The 12,327-nt window shown below is 37.0% G+C and overlaps 1 pseudogene; it reads left to right on the forward strand.

Moving 5' to 3' along the window:
* The first annotated feature begins 1,110 nt into the window (after positions 1-1,110).
* Positions 1,111-1,207, forward strand: LOC114005968 (uncharacterized; annotated as a pseudogene).
* Positions 1,208-12,327: the final 11,120 nt, after the last annotated feature.

A 12,327-nucleotide genomic window follows, 5' to 3' on the forward strand; every position in this document is an offset into this window, starting at 1 on the left:
GAAGACATACAAACAGCCAAAAAGCATATGAGGAAATGCTCAACATCCCTCATCATAAGGGAGATGCAGATTAAAACCATAATGAAGTACCACCTAACCCCTGTCAGGATGGCAAAGATTAAAAATATAAAGAGTAATAAATGTTGGCAGGGATGTGGTAAAAAGGGAACTCTCCTACACCGTTGGTGGGGAATGTAAACTTGTTCAGCCACTGTGGAGAACAATATGGAGGTTCCTTAAAGATCTACAAATAGCACTACCATTTGATCCAGCAATCTCATTTCTGGGCATCTGTCCAAAGGACAGGAGAATGCTCAGTTGGAAAAGCACTTGAATATCGATGTTTATTGCAGCATTATTCATGATCTCTAAGACATGGAACCAACTCAAAAGTCCACAAGCTGATGAATGAATTGAAAAAGTGTGGCACATATACTCTATGGAATACTACTCAGCCATAAAAAACAATACCCTGGCATTTGATAGAAAGTGGTCGGATATGGAGGATCTATTGCTGAGTGAAGCAAGCCAGGATATGAAAGAAAGATATTGTATGTATCCACTTAATATGTACCAATTATCTGCACTTTATAGTAGAGAACAAAAATATTGGAGGGCATAAAAGTAGTGAAAATAGTTAGTGATGATGAAGACAGTGTGGATTGGGGTGGGAGCACATGCTCCCTATAGCAAATTTTTTTAAAGGTATCCTTTCCAAATGGTCTCCATTCAGTACTATAGCTGTCCATATATGAATGCAATAATTAAAACAAGTTTACCTCCAAGTACATGACTAGTTTCTAATGTGAGGATAATAATTATAAGGAATAAATAAATTATAATTATAATTACAGATAAATTCTCCTAAGATTTCATTTAAAGTGAATATAATACTAACAGAACTGAGAGAAATCACTTCATGAAGTTTTATTTTTGTGTTTTTTTCTTTTCAAATAGGTGGGTTCTATTTCCAAATCTGGGTGGAAATTTAAAATCTCAAGCCTTAAAAAAAGTCCTGATCTTAAAATGGTATACACCAGTATTTAAGGCTTACAATAAAAATACATAATCTCTCAAAAAAAGCTATTTAATTTAGTCAAAAATGAAAAGGTGCAGCAGCACATATGCTAAAACTGGAATGATACAGAGATTAGCATGGCCCCTGCACAAAGATAACATGCAAATTCAAGCAGCATTTCACATTTGCATGGGTGGTTCAGTGGTAGAATTCTCACCTACCAAAAATGTTGCAAAGTGAACAGAGAAAAGCAACCGTTTATGATTGGCAGTAATAGCCCTTAGTACAAAATGTATAGATTGCAGAATGTTATAGAGGCAAGGAGTTCACCATGGTCAGCAACCCTGACAGTCCCTTTTGTTATCCACCAAGCATCAGCTAAACCCAGACTATGGGTTCCCATGATAGTGGGCCACTGGACAGTTATGGTGACTTCCTGTTCTCCTTAAAAATCCCTAAAGTAAGTTATTCCCACAACCAACTGGGGAAATGTTGAGTGCCACATGAAACAAGCAAAACTGCAAACAATGTATTATGGAAGGCTAAACAGAGAGAAAAGTTAAACAGAGAGAAATTATTAAACTCTCCGGAAAATTCATGTTCAATCAGAGACCAAAGAATTAGGGACAGAGGGTGGGGATGAGGTGTCCAGATGAAATACTATTTCTTTCTGAAGTGCTACTTCAAGAGTGCCATTGTTATTACTGAAGTATTTGCTTTCCTGAATTTAAAACTAAAATTGGGGGAGAATATGCACTCAAAAGAGATTAACATCAGTAGCAGCAAGTAAGTGTTGTCACACCTTTTACAGTCCTCATCTTTAATTGTACATAACATACCTTTGAAAGTCAGAGAAACTACTACTTTAACATAAATTTATAAACAAAATTCAATAGGTTCATTATATTAACAAAAATAACAATGGATTTTCAAGTTTATGATGCCAGAGAGCAGCAATGTAACTTTATCAAAGATCTTGGCTCTTATTAAAAAAAAAAAAAAAAAAAGACAAGAAAGGCTAAAATCCTGCTGTGAAGTTACTAGAGGAATCATATGGATTACTGACTGAAGTAAGTATTTCAAGATATTTCAGAAGAATCTGCCTGAATTCTCAATCTAATTATTTTTCAGAGTACAATAGAGATATCAGCATATTAAGTATAATCCATCTCTTTTTTCAAAAAGTTAGTGCTGGACCATCCCGTGGCGTGGTGGTTAAGATGTTTGGATTCCAGGTGGCCAACTGCATGGTTCAAGTCCTAGGTCCGGTGGCTCGAGAAACATGTCAGGCACATGTGTGTGCATGCCCAAAATCTCAAAAAGAGGGATAAATGGAGGAGAAAGAATTGCAGCAAGACAATTCCCCACAGAGGGTGCTTTCTCACTTCCTCTTACTCTCTCTCCCTTTCTCTATCTCTCTGTAGTGAGCACACATTCCTTCTAGCAGTTTTTTTATAGTAACACCCTTCCTCCCAAAGAAAATGTAGCATGCTGCAACATTCACAATAAATGCATAAGTTCAAAAACAGAGGAAGGAAATAGATTGATTCATTAAAAAGTACTTTAAAATGAACAACTTTAAAAAAGATTTTTTTTAAGGTAATGGCTTGTTGGAAAAGTCACGATGTATTTTTTCTATATGAAAATGCATCACGATTTTTCTGACAATATAATATATATTTTCTTGTTTGCCAAAAGCCTGACTGCCCATAATTTATGCTAGAGACAGAGAAGGAATATGTCCCAGGTGCTCTGAATGCTTTTCAAAAAGCAAATTTTGGAATAGAAGTGAGTGAGATTGCAATCAGATTGATAAATTAGCTCCTAAATTTGGGGTAGGATGGGCAAGAATGTTATTTATTAATAGGCAATTGGTTTTCCAAATTTAAGCATTTATTGAGTGACTATTCAGTGGTTATGTGCCCCATACTGGACAAATTGCTCATAATCTAAGAGAGGAAACAGTCAAATAAGTAATTAAACTCCAAGTACGAACTGAGCTGGAAACAGAAGAAGATATGATGAATCCTCTCCAGAGGTTCAATAATGTTTCACAGAAGTCATGGCTATTAAATTCAGTCTTAAATAATGCATAGGAATTTGCCACACCTCCCAGTTGCAAGGCATTCCACTAAAGAGTTGATGAGACTTCTGTCCACAATGAAGAGTTCCAGACTTGGAGTCCAGGCTTTCATATGACAAATGTTGGCCTTGCACCTCCTCTGTGATCTCCAACAATCACTAATCACTTATCCATTCTGATCCTCTGTAAAATGCAGATGATTTCTTTCACTCAGCACTGATGGGAATGTTAATGTTTCATTGTATGGAAATGCATAAGATAATGCCAGGTACTTTAGAGGTGATCAATAAAAGCTGGCAGAATGAAACACATATCATCCCTTATACTGAGAAAGCTGTGAGCTAGAAGATGACAAATGAAACATAAAAAACTACAATATACTGTGAAAGGCTATGGATGACTCTAAAGAGATATAAAAAGTGATGGGTAGTTAAAGACAGACAAAGAGATCTCCTGTAGCAAAGACTAAGGGAACAACTCCCATATAAACTGGGCCTACAGAATAGGTAGGATTTAGACTTGCAGAGATAAAGACAAAAGGGCATTCTGATTGGTGGAGAAAAGCAGAGTAGCATAAGCGTGGGCTTCTGGTCAGAGGGCTTATCATATTTATATCAAGAAGACTCTGACACACACCAACTACAGGACTTTGAACATAATAATGAATCCAAATGAGAACAGTAACAGCTAGCTTTCAGTCACCATTAGAATTTTATAAAATAATATATTAATACATAAAATTCTTAGCATGGGGCACAATGGTAGCTGACATCTTTAGCAGATCTATGGTCAGGAAACTGGTACACAGTTCATGATGCTGAGTATCGAGGAGAAAGTGGCAAACAGACTGTAGAGGTAAAAATAACATAAATAAATCAAAGAAATTGGGACTTTATTCTACAGGCAAGAGATGCAAATGATGGTTTTAGAGCAAGGGAAAAAATGTCCTTTATCTTCCCAAATTTCAGACTTTCTATAATATAAGGAACTCAGATCACAAGATGATCTGTTTCCCATCCCATGCTCAACCATATACAAGTTTTCAATAATTACATACGGGGGTTGAAAATTCTAATTCTAGAACTTCTAAAAATACTGGCTGAGAAGCCAGCAAGTGGCATGGTGGTAGCACCACCACATGAACTCCCCACATGGCTGACTGCATTTCGAGTCCCAGACCTGGTAGCTTGAAAATTACGTCAGGCGCATGTGCACATGTGCCCAAAATGCCAGGACAATAGATGAAAAGGGATTGTGGTGTGACCATCTCCCCTAAGGGGTGACTTGTCACCTTCCCCTCTGTGTCTCTCTCTGGCAAGCACATACACCCTATGCAAAAACTGGCTGAAATTCCTGTAACAAATTCTTCTACATATTTTTAAATTTTAACTTTGTCTTTGTGTTTGTGTGTGTTCTATCACTAATAAAATATAAAGCCTTCAGGCCACTGTGGTGTCAGAGACAAGCACAATATTTGAAACATAAGACTCAGAGAGTATTTATTGTTTTTGATGATATTTTTATTAATTGCAACTGTGATACACTGATACTGATGAGAAACATTGATAAACTCTTTCCATATAGATAGATAGATAGATGTACACACATATATATAGTACATATATTTATATGTGCACACACACATATATAGGAATTCTAATATGTTTATATTCTACCAGGATGACTAATTGCAAGCATTTTTTATAATTATCACACATGTAACTCATATTCTTTTTACAGTATGTTTTCATCCAAATCTTAAACCCTTCTTCACTCTTCATTTGCCATTGAACTCCCACTAGAATTAAAAATAACCAAATTTCCAATTCAGATATGCATAGCACTTTTCTTCCAAGGAGCTTATGTTGCTTTATAATTAGTTTTAAAGTTGTTAAGCCTCTGTGAGATAGCAGATATTAAATACTACATAATGTCATTGGCCTGTCAAAGAGAAATAAATATTCTTCCTAAAAGCTCACCCCAGAAGAGTGATGGCACTGTAGAAGCCATGCATTTTGCATGTTACTCAAATGTTAAATGAGTAAGTCTTTAAGGAATTCTCAGTTAAGTGGGGAAGACGGACCCATTCCCAGTTTATATCACAGACTAATACAAGTCATACTTGGTTAAGAGATACAAAAGTAGTATATAAATAAGTAGAATATGTTATAGAGTGCTATAACATAGTCAAGTAAAGACAATCGGTGACAATTCAATAAATATGTCAAAATTGGGACCAGCAAATGGCATAATGGTTACGTCACTGGACTCCCACATAGTTGACCATGGTTCAAGTCCCGGATCCAGTGGCTTAAAACTCTCACTGGGAACATGTGCATGCATGGCCAAGATCTCCAGAGGAAAAGGGATTGCAGTGTGGCCATCCCCCCTGGGGTGTGATTTCTCGTATTTTGTCTCTCTGTCTCTTTCAATCTCTCCCAAAATCTCACATGTCCTATAGCAAAATACCTCTCCAAAAAAAAAAAAGTATATCAAAATAACTAGAACAGTATATTTCAAATGAGCACAATACAGTCATGATAAATGTTTATGACAGTGGACATGTTTACTGCCCTGATTTGATCAGTATACAATGCACATGTATTTTGAAAAATTGGGCTGTACTCTACAGATGTGTACAATTATAAGTAAATTAGAAATTATCATTGTTTAAAAACCCAAAAGCAGGAGAAATGTGAATATCACATTTTTAAATGTATCAAATTTCACTCCCAAATACCAATTCCAGGATCTATACGTTCCCCCAAATGTATGCACTGCAAATGTTCAACCAAATCATGCATGTAAGATTTCTTAAGGTAATTTATATTTCCTGGCTTCTGTTCTGCTGAACTTTAGTTTGTAACACCTTGATTCCTAAAGCAAACAAATCTTTTCACCCAGGAAAGAAATCCAGGCTGTGACATTTGACTAGAACTCTATAGCTCGCTAGTAAACATTTATGAGCAAATATCAAATTTGCATTCAAATACTATTGCTCTTAGGCTACTCATGTCTGTATCTGAGGGCCCAGCTCAATATCTGGCAGAGTAGATGGGAAATGCATATTGATTTAACTGAATGAATTACTACGTCATAATTATACAATGATAATACACCAATTCACCAGGAAGATAAAGGTCTTGGAACTTCAAGAGCTATTCTAACTCCTAATAATTGAAGGTTGTATAAATCTTAAAACCTTTTTGCCACTCAACCTTCTAATGTACGTGTTTTTTCAATCAATTAAAACATTTCAGCATATGTCATTTTAAAAGCTATGTAAAGGAGTCAGCAAGTAGCACCACAATCCCTTCTTGTCCATTCTTCTCTAAGAGTTTTGGGCATGCACACAGATGTGCCCAGAGTGATTCTCAAGCCACCAGGTGTGAGACTTGAACCATGGTTGTTCAAGTGGGAGTCCACTGCCTTAACTCTCTCTGTCTTATCAGCAAGTGCACATGCCATATAGCAAAAATCTCTTAAAGAAGGAAAAAAATTCTTAAGTACTGACTAATTGCCTTCAAAAGAAAAAGCTTAAGTTCATTCTTATTTTAGGATATTAACACATTAGTTTCAGTGGTTTTTGTTTTGTTTTCCTTTAAGAGAGATTTTTATGAAAGGGTGTGTGTGCTCGCCAGAGACACAGGAAGAGACAGAGAGAGACAGAAAACGAGAAATTATCCCTCAGGGGGATGACCACTCTGCATTCCCTTCTCCAATCTCTCCTTGGGATTTTGGGCATGCATGCACACACGCCTGGCGTGATTTTGAAACCACTTGGTCCAGGACTCAAACCGCAGTTCACTATGTGGGAGTCCAGTGACAAACTATTATGCCATCCACTGATCCCAGTTTCACTGGTCTTTGTCCAGGATTTAGCATTCTCAATTTTTTAAGTCAATGCAAGTTTGCTAACTTAAACACATTGTTAACTTATGCTATTAATGTAAATAGTGCCATTTTTATCAAATAGTTTCAAAGCAAGGGGATCCTGTCATGTCCTGAGAATATATATAGAAATAAGTTACTTAGACCAGTGCTTATCTTGGAAAATGATGCTGGGTTTATTCTTAGAATCTACAGACAGTTGAATCTACAAACAGTTTCAGACGTTTTTTATCCTCACTGATAACTTTCTCAAAGGCAAATTAAACTCTTGTAAATTTTCACATTAAAATCAGCTCTGGGGCTTACTGAGTCCTGTAAGTTTTCACATTAAAATCAGCTCTGGGGCTTACTTCTCCCTCTTGGACTCAACAACATTAAAATCTATGATTTTTAAAAGGGACGAATTGAAAAAATACTTAATACATGGTAAATACTAATCTTCAACAAGCCCAACTCCTTCCTAAAGAACTCATGTTCTTCTAGAAATTTATTTTCCTCAAGAGTTTTATTTATTTTTAACTTCATTTTTCTTAATAATCGTAAGTTAAGGATATGATTCATGACTTCCAGAGAGACCTCACTTTGTAACAAAGCTCCTTTGTGTGTTATGTTTCTACTCTTTTCTATAAGCATATGGTAGCAGATGGAATGAGTCTTGGATTCCATTTTACTTCAAGTTTACTACATACTTGGTTCCAATGTCTGGCAGTCTCAAAAATGTCCCTCTTTTGGGAAAAAAATGAAAGGTGATGTAAATCTCTTGCTCATAATTAAAATTCTTAAATTAGTGATGCTACCTCTATACCTCTAAGTTGTAATAATCCAATGAAATAATATATATTAAAATTCTCTAGGTGACTCCAGCATTTCCTCAAGTGTATTGACTAAAATTTAACATGCCAAAAATCAACTTTTAGGTGACAAAAAGCAAATCTAAACCCTTGTTCCCTAGTCCATGATCCCAAGACAACACAGGAATTAAAGCACATTAGTCTCCAAGATACATACAAAAAAATTTTCCACTATTAAAGGATGTGAGTGGTGGGAACCAGCAGTTAGCGTGATGGCTATGTCACTGGACTCCCACGTAGTCAACCGCAGTTCGCGTCCCGGACCCGGTGGCTTAAAACTCATGCCGGGCGCGTGTGCGTGCGTGCCCAAGATCCCAAGAGGAGAATGGAGGAGAAGGGATTGCGGCGTTACCATCCCCCCTGGGGGGTGATTTCTCGCTTTCTGTCTCTATGTCTCTGTCTGTCTTTCTGGCGAGCGCACACGCCCTATAGCAAAAACCTCTCCCCCGCCCCAAAAAAGGATGTGAGTGGTTTAATAATTTGCAATTTAATAATTTTCAATAATTTGCACAGAAACAATTTCCAATTGTATTTAAAAAAAAAAAATCAAAGACCAGGCACTAATAATTATTGCTGCCACTAAAAGAGTGAAAGTAGAATTTTGAGTTTCACACAGCAGTAAAATTCCAAAAACATCATGCAGACTGACATAAAGAAACTGACTTTTCATTTTGTCCAACAAAGATTAATTTTTTAATTACATAGCACAATTAACAACATTTTACCATTTAATTTCTTAGGTTGAATCATCTCAGCTTTAATAAAAACTCAATGCATTGTCTGTATTCTTCTAAAGCCATGAAAACTTTCACTCAGAATAGCATTTGAGATGATTTCCTTAAACTACGCCAGTTCCCATTGTATCTTTCTCTCTCGCTCTCTCTCTCTCTCTCTCTGTGTGTGTGTGTGTGTGTGTGTGTGTGTGTGTGTGTGTGATGTTTTAGACAGAGTCTTGCTATGTTATGATCCTCCTGCCTCGCAGCCTCCCAGGTAGCTGAGATTACACAGCACTCAGCTTTTAGAGTGACCAGGAATCAAACCGGGGCTTCCCTTGGGTCCTCAGCCTGCCCAGTAGCATCATCTAGAGTGCACTATTGCAGCTGGACCATATCTCCCTTTGGCCTCTTCATCGACAAGGTCAGCGGGCTATCCAGGACTCAATACTTCAGACAGCATGGTCAGGGCGGTGTTGGAGGGACGCAAAGCCAACAGACGAAGGTGAGATCCCAATAGCAAGGGCATCCTAGTTTTCCTGCCCTAATTGACTGGTATAAATCATCTCCAAAAGTAAACATTTTTCTCTTTAGACTATAAAAGGTAGAATAGTATAAAAAAGAAAAGGTAAGATGAATGTAAGTAACAATATAATGAACCAGGCAGTTCTTTTCAGAAATTAAATTAATAATAACACAGAATTTTTATCTAATGAAAAGCCTTTGGTAGAAAAGGAGAAATAAATTTTCTTTATCTGTCTCATGAAAACCCTAAAATATCAGAATATTTTTTTAAATTATAAGTTACAAAAGGCAAATAATACTTTAAACATTGTTTTCTTTACTGTGAAAGTCTCCATTTAAATGCACATGATATTGAAGTGACAGTTGGAGGGATGTCACAATTACAGAAATTGAAAAAAAGATCTCTTTTTTTTTCCCTAAAACAATCTACCAATTCTCAAATTACTACCAGAAACCTAATTTCTCCATGTGTTTCGCATTTATACAGATGAGAGCACAGAGTTCTCATGCTTTTAAGTTCTTAAAAAATACTCTTTTAAAATGTAAAAAACACTCAACATCTAAACCCACAAGTACTACCATAGATCAAAACCTTAATTGACTTAGGCTTACTCTTTTTTTTAATAATTATTTTATTTATTTATTTATTTATTTATTTATTTATTTATTTATTTATTTAAAACTTTGTAGAGAGGGACGGAGCGAGAGAGAGAGAGAGTATCACCTGTTGGCCCTTAGGCTTATTTTTAATTAAATATAAGAAGAAAATAATAATTTCTGGTCTGAAAATATAAATGTTTACATTTCTCTTGAGCATTCAATAAAAGAGTTTGTTGCATAATTTTCCAAAGCCAGAAACAAGAGCAGTGTATACCACGTTCCCATAAAGAAATTAAGACATAGAATAAATCCCATTTTATCTCTCATCTAGCACATTCCCTCAAACTCCACAAATGACTTAAATTATATTCACTTAAGTCACATTAAATAAGCATTCTTCAATATGAAAACCTTGACTTTCCTTGAACCTAGCTCACATGGACAGTTTTCTTTATTTCAAAAATGCTTTTGAGGGTCCAGCAGTTAGCGTGATGGCTATGTTGCTGAACTCTCACGTAGTCGATCACAGTTTGAGTCCCGGACCCAGTGGCTTAAAACACTGGGCGCGTGTGTGTGTGTGCCCAAGATCCCGAGAGGAGAATGGAGGAGAAGGGATTGCGGCGTGGCCATCCTCCCTGGAGGGTGATTTCTTGCTTTCTGTCTCACTGTCTCTCTCTGTCTGTCTGGCGAGCACACGTGCCCTATAGCAAAAACCTCTCCAAAAAAAAAAAAAATGCTTTTGATATAGTGCTGATTCTTATGTGAAAAAAAGTCACAAAATATAATATTCTAATTTTGCTTAAAACATGCAGTCTCAAAGATCAATAACACACACAAGTTTTTCTTTTTATACAGTAATCTTATCTATGGTTTCAATTTCCATAGTTTCAATTACCCAAGGCAACCAGGGTATGAAAATATTAAATTTTAAACAATTTCATAAATGTGCTGTTTTAAATACTACATCACGATGCCTTCACATGACTTTATCTCATCTCATAAGCATTTTGTCATCTTACATGGTCACAATAAAGACGAGTACACTACAGTAAGATATACCGAATGACCATATTCATGTAACTTTTTTTTTTTTTTAGACAGGTTTTTGCTATAGGGAGCACACACTAACCAAAAAGACAGAGAAAGACAGAGAAACAGAAAGCAAGAAATCACTCCCCAGGAGGGATGGCAAAGTCGTAATCTCTTCTCCATTCTCCTTTCAGGATCTTGGGCACGCACGCACATGCGCCCGGTGTGAGCTTAAGCCACCAGGTCCAGGACTCAAATCGCAGTCGACTACATGGGAATCCAGTGACATAGCCATTACTCCAACTGCTGATCCCAGTGTAACTTTTATTACAGTATATTGTTATAATTGCTCTATTTTACCACCAGTCATTGTTGTTGGCATCTTACTGTACTTAATTCATAAATTAAACTTTATCCTAGGTATGTATGTATAGGAAAAACGCATTATACATAGGATTCAGTGCTATGTATGGTTTCTGGCATCCACAGAGGTCATGAAACGTACTCCTCAAAGATAAGAGGGCTTACTATAATGTATTTCTTACTTCCTTGTCTTTATTTACCCAACTCTGGTAGTCTAGAGTTCTATTTACATGTTTTCTTTCTTTCTTCCTTTCTTTCAAACTGAACTACATACCATCCTATAATGGGTATTTGCAATGAAGTATAAATAAGGAAATTAGGATGGAGTTTCCTTCTCTCAGGAGAAAATATGTTACAGTGCAAAGTCAAACAAAACCTATTTTCAAATGTAGATAACTGAGGGTTCTTAAATAATACCAAAAAAAATCACACTTCATATGATCCAGGAGAAAACTGGAGAGTATAGAGTATCCTGCAACAGTCAGAACATTTGTATATGTCACCCCCACCCCGGTGGTGTGGGTGGCCATGGGCATCATTGGGGGCATCAAGATAGTATGTTTCCGTTTCTTCCCTTCTCTTCCTTTCTCCTAGATAATCCCCTTTCTACTACTGCTCAGACTGCATGACTCTTCCTTCCTTCATCAATAATGTGCCAGGCTTTGTGCTAAGGAACTACGGTGAGCAAAAGCAGCAATGGCCCCGCCTAGTGGAGCATGCTCTTCACCCAGCTTTGAGCCTTCCAGCACCAAAAGCAGTGGAGAGTAGGAATGAGGCAATGTTCTTCCACAGGCCCACTCTTCATATTTGCAAAATTCAGGGCATGAACATAAATGGCCACACACATCCATATGCCTAGTATCTAAAGGCTATCAATTAAGCTGATAAGTATGTTTTATTTTCTTACCTTGACCTTTATAATGACTTGGAAAACCAGGTTTGAGTTGAGAGTTCTAGGCAGAATGTAAGATTGCCAGTGGTGACAGGTACTCTCCACTTTCCACCCCTAGTTTCAACCAGCACCACAAGGTGCCTCATCCCTGTACACTTATGGGCACACAAACTAATTCAAGTTCCACTCACACTTCCTGCACAGAGCTGCCCTTTAGATATTCCTTGGGCCTAAGGATGTGCACTGGCTTCCCTATCTGTCCTCAATGGAAGCATCCACACTTTAGAAGCAAGCTTGGAGCTTTGGGGCAGTGAAATCCTATACCCAGAGTACCTGGAAGGTGTCCTAAAAGGCAGGGCATA

The sequence above is a fragment of the Tupaia chinensis genome, unplaced genomic scaffold (genome assembly GCF_000334495.1).
Source record: "Tupaia chinensis unplaced genomic scaffold, TupChi_1.0 Scaffold145082_1, whole genome shotgun sequence".
In the NCBI taxonomy this organism is placed as follows: domain Eukaryota; kingdom Metazoa; phylum Chordata; class Mammalia; order Scandentia; family Tupaiidae; genus Tupaia; species Tupaia belangeri.